The sequence below is a fragment of the Artemia franciscana genome, chromosome 7 (genome assembly GCF_032884065.1).
Source record: "Artemia franciscana chromosome 7, ASM3288406v1, whole genome shotgun sequence".
Taxonomy (NCBI): Eukaryota; Metazoa; Arthropoda; class Branchiopoda; order Anostraca; family Artemiidae; genus Artemia; species Artemia franciscana.
The window spans coordinates 13,136,594-13,147,373 of record NC_088869.1 but is presented as its reverse complement, the minus strand read 5'-3'; the positions used below and the strand labels follow the sequence as shown (position 1 = coordinate 13,147,373).

General features: G+C 35.8%; 1 long non-coding RNA gene across 1 annotated transcript in view; it reads left to right on the top strand.

Moving 5' to 3' along the window:
* Nucleotides 1-2,429: 2,429 nt before the first annotated feature.
* LOC136028605 (uncharacterized) overlaps nucleotides 2,430-10,780 on the top strand; it is a 29,235-nt gene continuing 20,884 nt past the window's right edge. Inside the window, exon 1 of the long non-coding RNA XR_010617846.1 lies at nucleotides 2,430-2,691. This is a non-coding gene — a long non-coding RNA (uncharacterized LOC136028605). The remainder of the gene's footprint in view (nucleotides 2,692-10,780) is intronic.

Sequence of the window (10,780 nt, the reverse complement as noted above, 5' to 3'; positions counted from 1 at the left end):
GTTACCACGACGAACTGTTTGATGTGTTTTGTTTTCTCTATCTCCCCCTTGGACAAGCTTTACTTTTTAGGGGAGGTGGTAGTCATTTTTTTATTATCTGTTTAATGAATAAATCCTTCTCTCTCTCTCTCTCTCTCTCTCTCTCTCTCTCTCTTTTCCTCTCTCTCTCTCTCTCTCGAAATGGTCACGGAGTGACCATTTCACAAGCTGTGTGAAAAATGATAGAACTGAACCAGCTGATAATTCCATTGCTGGAAAAGTGACAGTTTGGTATGAAACTTGCGTGGACTCGCCAGTTATATCGAGGAAGAAATTGAGTAAATCACAAAGCATAGACCAACCGAGAAGCAATAATGTATACCCTATGAACAACCTTAACACCCAGTGTGCAAATGTAAATTTAATTGATCGTGCAGCTGAACGAAGACTTACTGAATCTGTTGTGCCTTTTGAATCGCCTAAAAATCAAACAGTGATACAACCTGCAACTATACAGCCTTATAGAGAAATATCAAAACCGTTTGAAATGTCAGATTTTTATAAATTTAGTACAAAGTTTAAAAAGCAAGTAAGTAACGTTAAAATTCAATTAAATTTGATGGGTTGGTTTGCACGCTGGAATTATGGGGAATCAAGGGATATTTTGAAAGGCTGGCAAAATGATTGGTGCTTACAAAAGGAGTTAATTTTTATAATTACGGGTTTGTGTCATTTTAACCGTTTTTTTTTATATATATAAAATCCACAAAGCAAGAAGATTAGGTATGAGCGTATAGGCCTCCAAAACCAATATTAAATGTTTAACTTATTCTTCGACTTTGGTAATGGATGCTGAGTAATATACTTCATGGTATCTTATGTTCAAGAAATGTGGTATTTTCTTGAATTTTAAGTTGAAATTGTGACATTTATTCTGATTCAAAGAAGGACTACAATTGAAAACATGGTAATTTTCAGCATCGCGGAGAGGTCAAATGGTTTACTAATGGGCCAAATTTCTGGGTTTTACGAAACCTCTGTTTGGTTCAAAGTTCTGGAAATATATCAAATGCTAATAAATAGAAAGAAGTAACTAAATATTTTTCGTCTCATGAGACTACTCATTTCGTTTTTGGCTTAGAATCTTGATTTTGTTATGTTCTTTTTCTCTACTTTTTTTCTCATTTATCCTTTGGCCAGTTTTTAGTTCTTTGGTTGATTTTGTATCTATATTTTGATAATTTGCTTTAAGCTTAAACTTTTCCGGCAGCGGAAAACTGTTACTTTTTATATCCAAAGACTTTGAGGTATTATTTGTATGTTTATGCCAAAAATGGCAATTTGTCATTTTGATAAAAAGCGATTTTAATTGTCTCTGTTGCTTTTAGCCCTGGATTTTTTTATTCATTTATTGTCTAAGACTTACTGAATGCATTTTCTACATGCCGGGAAGCTAATAAGGGTTTTCATGTGCATATTTTATGTTCTTACTTCATCTCTTAAGCAGCGTTCACATGCATGTCTAGTTAGAATCCCACGTCTAGATGTTTCTCCTGCCAGAGATCAATCTCCCGACAGCTACTGTTCATAAGTAAAATTCGGTGCTTGGCTAGATAAGTTACAGCTAAGTATCCAGTTCCAGAACCAAGAACTCAAAGTCTAGGATTTTTGATTACAGCGAATCAAAATGTGTCAAGTTTCACTGTTTTCATCATTTATGTTTACATTTTTAAACAGAAATTTAGTTTTTGTTTTCTCATTAATCTTTTTTCATTTCAGGTAAATATCCTACACCATACATTATAGTGAAGCGCACTAAGGCAATTGTTTTGGCTTGTCTCATCCGTTATCTTGTAACAATAAAAACAGGGACTACAATTTTTAACGTTTTACCCGCATAAGCTCTCTTGATCGGCTTTGAATGACAACTGTAATCTATTTGAAAGTAAATTTGTAGTTTTAGCTAAGCACTTGATTCTTCATGGAAACGGTAGTTTCCTATTATACAGACTTAATACTATTATTAAGTCACCATATTATAGAGACTGATTGAAGAGAAATAACTTTACCAGCCTCCATGTAAATATAGTCAAAGACTATTTTACCTCAGGTTTATTCGAAATTTTTCAGTTAATCTATTTTTTTTCGTCAGCGGCAGCATTATTTAATAATGACATTCAACATTCGATCAAATTAGTCTTAAAAAAAAAAGGTCTATAGAAATAAAACCCGTTAACCTTTAGTAGAAGATGATCAAACATGAACACAATTTTATGGACAATGATATACAACATTTTGAATATAAAGCAATTATAATAATTCATTTTGAATATAAAATCTATAATATGTTAACATAAGCAATAAACATTCTTGGCTGAAATGAAAAACAGGGACTACAATTTTTAACGTTTTACCCGCATAAGCTCTCTTGATCGGCTTTAAATGACAACTGTAATCTATTTGAAAGCAAATTTGTAGTTTTAGCTAAGCATTTAATTCTTCATGGAAACGGTAGTTTCCTAGACATTGATTTCTGGCTGGACACGTGTCTAGACATAAGATTCCAGCTAAACACGCATGTGAACGCCGCTTTAGAAATTCTGCGTAAGGCATTTTCTGTGAGGTCAACAGTGGCTCATTGATGTGCAGTTTGGTATTGTGTACTAATATGTATGGAGAGGGAATAAGATTATTATAGAGACTTACTGAAGAGTAAGGGTACATTAATAACTAAGAATAATGGTTTATATTTGTGTATAAAGATTGAATATTATATTTGGTCTTCCCCTTCAAATCCTATTGCCCCAAGGGATCAAGTTTAAATATGTCCTAAGACCACATTGTTTATACATGACGTTTGACAAAAAGAAAAGGAAATTGTAAATAAACATAATTTAAAAAGTAAAGAAGAGAATGAAGGTCAGCTCAGCCAATGGACAGAAAGAAGCATAAAGAAAAAAGCAGATATTTATGCTAGAACTTCCAAAAAGCCGTCCTCAGTTCTAAAAAAAAAAAAAATCGTTTTCTTGGCTATTATACTTTCTTTTAATTTTTTTTTCTTTTGTCAAATGTTCTTTAGATTTCCTTACGACTTTTTGCTTTATTTTTGGCACGCTGGACTTGCAGTTCTGTGTTCGTAAGGGTAGAGTTCCTGGCGTTGCTAATTGTTTGATTTGGAAAGGCGGATCAGCCGTGTGACACTGTAAGCTCAGCCAAACCCGACCCAGTTGCTAATGAGTGCCTCAATAAAGTTTGGGGGGGCACACGGAAATTGTTCACGACACGCAGATCATAATCTGTATGCAAAAAAGTTTTAAGAAAAAAGTCTCACATAATTGGTTGATGTCCAATATCTGTAGTCAAGGGCGTATTCAGGATTTTTGGTCAGGGGGCTTATTTTTGGGGAGGAGAAGGTACAAACGCATCAAAAGTTCATTTACATTCATTTTGCTTCTTTTTTATGAGTTGGACAAAATATTTTGTATGGTTCAAACCGATAACATCCCCTCCCCCCTTGGGATACGGCCTTGACTGCAGTATATTCAGGATTTGTCAAAAACTTTTGTCTCTATTTCTTTTGGCAGAAATAAGTAGGTTATATGAATGAGAGCCAAGTAGGTTGATAGAGCCATGTCATTCTTCTTTGAATCTTCTCTTAAGATATTCACCCAAACCTAACATGTTACAGAGTTTCTTCTATAGTGTGACATAGTCGATAACTAAATGAAGGTGTTGGGCCCATTTTGAATTGCACATTTGGTGTGAAAATTACTTCACGTTGAATTCTGCAATGCAAGAAGTAATTTTGTATTTCGTGCAACAGAAACTGGAATAACTGGTTTTGAAAGTCTTCCCCTCACACAGTCTCTAAGTATGGTAGTATGGCAAGGACTTGCCATTATGATCATTTTCAAACTGTTTATAGTTTCAAATTAAACTGGTGAATGTAGTCACTTTAAGGTAGCACTGGGCGTGGAGATAAACTCACTCAAAAAATTCTTAACCTGGTTATTTGGTAGCTTGCCAGAAGAGAATTATCACTAATCAAAATAAATTATTTTATTGTCTGCATTCTAGAACACAAGATGATTAAACAGTTTGATCAGTTCTTTCTATTGCTAATAAAGAAGATCAAAGTGTTAACATCCATTTCTTATTATGAGCACATAGTTAGTTTTAATCAGCCAGTTCAGGATTAAGATAATGACAAGTAATTAATTTTACTTAATGTTAATCGGCTTCTATAACCCACCCTTGTTAGTTGCCTATACTTTTAAAAGATATAGACGTAAATACAACATGGAATTAGAGTTTGCTGAGTCAAGAGCCAATGTGTCTCTAGTGATTCTAATGCCAAGGTCTAGTGATAATGTCAAATTCAGACACACGCCACGAGCCTCCGGGTACTGTTTGAGGTTAGTATAGTAGTGGGTACTGATTGAGGTAAGTACAGCTATCAAAATGGCACGACTAGAAGGCTCAGACGGTTTCGCGCTGCTATGAGTCGTCGTAGTATATATAGTATAGTTGAAACGATTCCAGACTGTAAAATAAATGAAAATAGGTAAAGATCTTTCAGAGTCATTGCTGGAATTTTCATCTTTTTTCATGTCTTAAATATAATACATTTATAATGTTTCTTGTGTCATAGAAGGACCTCGTAACTCAGATTTCTTATTTTAAATCTTAACCGGATCCAGCGTCATTAGGGGGGGGGGGAGATCTTAGAAAATACTTAAATCGGAGAGATCAGGATGAAACTGGGTGGGAAGAATAAAAACAAGTCCAAGATACGTCACTGACATAACCGGACCAGATCTGCTTTCTTTGGGGGAGTTGCGGGGGGGGGGGGGGCTATGTAAAATAAAAACTAGTTTAGTCAATTCTTCATAGACGTAAAATCGTCCCATAGGCGTTATTTATCCATACAATAAAAAATATTAAAACAAAAGAACCGTCTCGAAGCTAAATCTATAGTCAAAATCCACATTTTATAAATTAAAGCTGTCCGTTTTAAATATTTCTAATTCTGCTGGGCGAAGGGGTAGGCGAGGAGGCCTAGATGCCCTCCAATTTTTAGCTACTTAAAAAGACAACTAAAACTTTAATTTTTTTTACGAAAGTTTTTATTAGTAATAAATATGCGTAACTTATGAATTAACTCACGTAACTAACTTCTATATTTATATATTTTTACTATGTAAATGAAGGGGTTCGCTTGAATTTTCACTAAAACTTGGGTTCACTAAAACTTGAATTTTGTTACAATTCTTTAAGAATGACCCCAAAATCACAATGAGCGTGGGAGGGGGCCTAGATGTACTTCAGTTTTTAATCACTAAAAAAAGGCACTCAAAATTTTAATTTCCGTTAGGATGAGCCCTCTCGCGACATTCTAGGACCACTGGGTCGATGCGATCACCCCTTGGGAAAAAACATGCTTCCGTGATCTGTCTTCTCCACAAAAATACAAAATTCCACATTTTTGTAGATTTTTTGACCATGCTGAACAAAATGGCTATCTTGAAATTTTCATCCGATGACTTTGGGAAAAATGAGCGTGGGAGGGGACCTAGTTTTCCTCCAGTTTTTTGATCACTTAAAAAGGACACTAGAACTTTACGAAAGTTTTAATTTCCGTTAGGATGAGCCCTCTTGCGACATTCTAGGACCACTGGGTCGATGCGATCACCCCTTGGGAAAAAACATGCTTCCGTGATCTGTCTTCTCCACAGAAATACAAAATAAAAAAAACAACAACAAAAAAACATGCTTCCGTGATCTGTCTTCTCCACAAAAATACAAAATTCCACATTTTTGTAGATTTTTTGGCCATGCTGAACAAAATGGCTATCTTGAAATTTTCATCCGATGACTTAGGGAAAAATGAGCGTCGGAGGGGACCTAGTTTTCCTCCAGTTTTTTGATCACTTAAAAAGGACACTAGAACTTTTAATTTCGGTTAGAACGAGCCTTCTCACGACATTCTAGAACATCTAGATCGATGCGATCACCCCTTAGAAAAAATAAATAAACATGCATCCTTGACCTGCCTCCTGGCAAAAAATACAAAATTCCACATTTTTTTGGGACTCGATATTAACGAAGTGACATATAGCGATCGCAAATTCCGTCGGTCTGTCCCGGTTTTGCTACTTTAGGCACTTCCATGTAAGCTAGGACGATGAAATTTGGCAGGCGTATCAGAGACCGGATAAGATTACATTAGAAATAGTCATTTTTCCGATTTGACCATCTTCGGGGAGTGGGAGGCCGGTTAATTTGGAAAAAATGAAGTATTTTTAACTTACGAATGGGTGATGGGATCTTAATGAAATTTGATTTTTGGAAGGATATCATGTCTCAGAGCTCTTATTTTAAATCCGATCAGATCCGCTGACATTGGGGGAGTTGGAGGGGGGAACCTAAAATCTTGGAAAACGCTCAGAGCGGAGGGATCGGGATGAAACATGATGGTAAAAATAAGCAGAAGTCCTAGATACGTGACTGACATAACCGGAACGGATCTGCTCTGTTTGGGGGAGTTGGAGGGGAGGGGGTTAATTCTGAAAAATTAAAAAAATGAGGTATTTTTAACTTACGAAGAAGTGATCGGATCCTAATGAAACTAAAAGTTTGGAAGGATATCGTGTCTTAGAGCTCTTATTTTAAATCCCGACCGGACCTGGTGACATTGCGGGGGGGACGGAGTTGGGGGGAACCTAAAATCTTGGAAAACGCTTAGAGTGGAGGGATCGAGATAAAACTTGGTGGGAAAAATAAGCAGAACTCCTAGACATGTGATTGGTGTAATCGGAACGGATCTGCTCTATTTGGGGGAGTTGGGGGGAGGGTTAATTCTGAAAAAAAGAAAAAATGGCGTATTTTAACTTACGAAGGAGTGATCGGATCTTCATGAAACTTCATATTTAGAATGACCTCCTAACTCAGATCTCTTATTTTAAATCCCAACCGGATCCAGCGTCATTGGGGGGGGACAGGAAATCTTAGAAAATACTTAAATCGGAGAGATCAGGATGAAACTGGGTGAGAAGAATAAAAACAAGTCCAAGATACGTGACTGACATAACCGGACCAGATCCACTTTCTTTGGTGGAGTTGTGGGGGGGGGGGGTAACTTATGAACGGGTGACCAGATCTTAAAGAAATTTGAAGTTTAGAAGGATCTTGTGCTTTAGAGCTCTTATTTTAAATTTCGACCAGATCCTGTGACATTGGGGGAGCTGGAGGGGGAAACTGAATTCTTGGAAAACGTTAAAATTGGATTATCTTTATCTTATAAATCCCGACCGGCATTAAGCCTGTAATTTTCATTTTAAATCAATCTATTGATTCTTAGAATTTTGTTAGAGCTCATAGCATATGAGCTCTTGGCTCTTCTGGCCTTGTCACAAGTGCCATATGAGCTCTTAGCTCTTGTTGTAGATAGGAGCTTGAAATTTCTACAATAGGGTTCTCTGATACGTTGAATCTGGTGGTGTGATTTTCATTACGTGACTTTTTTCATTCTGTGACTCTTAGGGGGCGTTTCCCTCTTTTTTTGAAAATAAAACAAATTTTCGCTGGCTCGTAACTTTTGATGAGTAAGACTGAACTTGATGAAAGTCATATATTTAAAATCATCGTAAAAATTTGATTCATTTGAAAAAAAATCGAATCAAAATAAAAAAAATGGTTCAATAATATACGGTTGAACATGAATATATATTTTTCTAATAGAGTAAACCAGTATATTTTGCTTCAAAGTTATCATTGGAATGTTTAACAAAAACCGTTTCATGTTAATTTTCTTTTTTTGTGCCAAATGCAACTGTACTGTCTATACTTAAAAAAATGTGTCGATTTAACATGTTATTAAATAAAAAAAACACGTTTTTTGAACTGAAAGTAAGGAGCGACATTAAAACTTAAAACGAACAGAAATTGCTTCGTATATGAAAGGGGCTGCTTCCTTACCAACGCCCCACTCTTTACGCTAAAGTTTGACTCTTTCTCCCAACTCTTCTTTTTAAACCTTTAGCGTAAAGAGCGGGGCGTTGGTGAGGAAGCAGCCCCTTTCATATACAAAGTAATTTCTGTTCGTTTTAAGTTTTAATGTCGCTCCTTACTTTCAGTTAAAAAAACTTGTTTTTTTTATTTAATTTCTGAACGTTTTTGAATTAATGCATGTTTTGATTTTGGCTCTCCACAGAGGAATAATTAAAGCGAAATTTGCATTTTTTTTTATTTTTTTTTTTTGGCTAAATGGCCTTCTCATAATTTTGATCGAATGATTTTGAGAAAAAAGAGCGGAGGAGGAAGCCTAGCTGCCCTCCGATTTTTTGGTTAATTAAAAGGGCAACTAGAACTTTAAATTTTTTACGAATCTTTTTATTAGTAAAAGATATACGTAAGTTATAAATTAGCTAACGTAAAGAAGTTTTGTTCTCATGTTTTTACTACATATATGAGGGGCTTCGCCCCCTCGTCAGTACCTCGCTCTTTACATTAAAGCTTAAATTTTGTCCCAATTCATTAAAAATGACCCCTGAATCACAAAAGCCGTAGAATAAATAGTTGAAATTACTAAAAATACTTTAGCTTAAAGAGCGGGGTATTAGGAGGAGGTGAGCCCCTCATGTGGGTAATAATTTATGTTCGTTTTAAGTTTTAATGCTACTCCTTACTTCCAGCTGAAAAAAAACTTTTTCATATTTATTTTTTCATTGTTTTTTTTTTAAATAATGCTAATAAATCCTGCGCTCACTTCATGGAAATTTTCTTCCACCATGACAAATTCCTCAATGGAAAGTTCTTCCAGCCTATCCCCCTCTTCTCAACCTCTCTCCTCAACCAAAATATCATCCTTAAAACGCCTGTACACTGGTACAGGTACACGCCTGTAAACCCGATAACCAGTACTACATGTAAGCTCTGGTCGAAGTTTGTAACTTGTAGCCCCTCCCACTGGGACTGTGGGGGAGTAAGTTGTCCCCAAAGACATAGTTATAAGGCTTTTCGACTACCCTGAATAAAATAGCTATCTCAGAATTTTGATCCGTTGACTTTGGGAAAATAATTAGCGTGGGAGGGGGCCCTCCCACGCTATTTTTCTGGGAAAGATACAAAATTCCACATTTTTGTAGATAGGAGCTTGGAACTTCTACATTAGGGTTCTCTGACACGCTGAATCTGATGGTGTGATTTTCGTTAAGATTCTATGGCTTTTAGGGGGTGTTTTCCCCTATTTTCTAAAATAATGCAAATTTTCTCAGGCCCGTAACTTTCGATGGGTAAGACCAAACTTGATGAAACTTATATATTTAAAATCAGCATTAAAACGCGATTTTTTTAATGTACCTATCGGTATCAAAATTCAATTTTTTAGAGTTTTGGTTACAATTGAGCCGGGTCGCTCCTTACTACAGTTCGTTACCAAGAACTGTTTGATATTGGTTTTGTTATGTATAGTGTTATTAATGATAATCTACATATGAGTTAGGAATAAAACTTTTTAAATAAGTATTTTAAGCTTTTTAAGCCAATTTCTTGACTTCTGAATTACGAGCTTGACGCTAAAATCATGTAAAAACCATATAATGTTCATAAAACTTCGTTTTTTGTTGGCAAATTTGACTTTGATGTGGCTCAGAAATTAAATGTCGTAATATCGCCTTTGTTTGTCACCTAACGAATAGCTCGTAGTTGTCCTTAACTTACCTTTTGTCGTCTTTTATTACTTGTTTTCATTCACAATTACTACCCGTAAACGAATACCCCACCCCTCCACCTTTTTCTTCTGGTATGAATATGAAAAATATCTTTTGATGTTTTCAAAGAAAGATTTGGCACATCTATTCCCGCATTGCGTCTCTCGTGTTTCAACCCGTGTAGGCTACCTGTTCATTGAATCAACTTTGACGAAGCAAAAACTGAAAAAAAGTTACGGGGGGCAGAGCGCATGGGAAACATATAACTTGGGTTATTTTATTTCAGTATGCAAAACACAATAATAATTAAGTCAAATAATGAAGCCACTGTTATTGGACTTTTCAAATACTCTAAACAAAATGAATACAATTTTAACCAGATGAATTTGGAAAAAAGAGGACTTGGGAGGGAGCTGATTGCCCTCCAGTCAATTTTGATTCTTAGAAAGGTCCCTAGGAGCTTTAATTTCCAATCAAATAAAGCTCTTCCGAAGCTTCTACATGTCTTTCTGTACGAAGTGCCTTGATGGAAGCAAAAGATACATAAAGCCCACCTAGCCCCTTTTAGGGGAAGATATTGCACTATTGCGCAATATCTTCATAGGGGAAGATATTGCGAAAAACTAGTTTGTGTATACGTGTGCTTTAACCTGATCTGATTTCTGAACGGACTCGTCCTCTTATAACAATGAAAACAATCAAAAAAAGATCATTACGAAGAGACATTTTGGAAATGATGTTGTTTGAGCAATACCTGTTTATTATGATATCTATATATATAAAAATAAGTTGTCTGTGAATGTGTGGGTCTGTCAGTCGGGTGACGTCATGTTTGTGTGTTGACTGACGTCATGTTTTCGACTGACGAAATTACAGACCGGGACATCGGGACACAAATGACGACCGGGACACCGGCACATCTATATATATAAAAATAAGTTGTCTGTCTTTGGATCAGGTGACGTTATGTTTCTGTGTCGACTGACGTCATGAAGTTAGTTGTCGTCATTTTTGCTATGACGGTGACGTCATTAAAGATATTTAAGACATATATGTTCACGTAGAAATCTATTAATGTTTAAGTTTAAAAT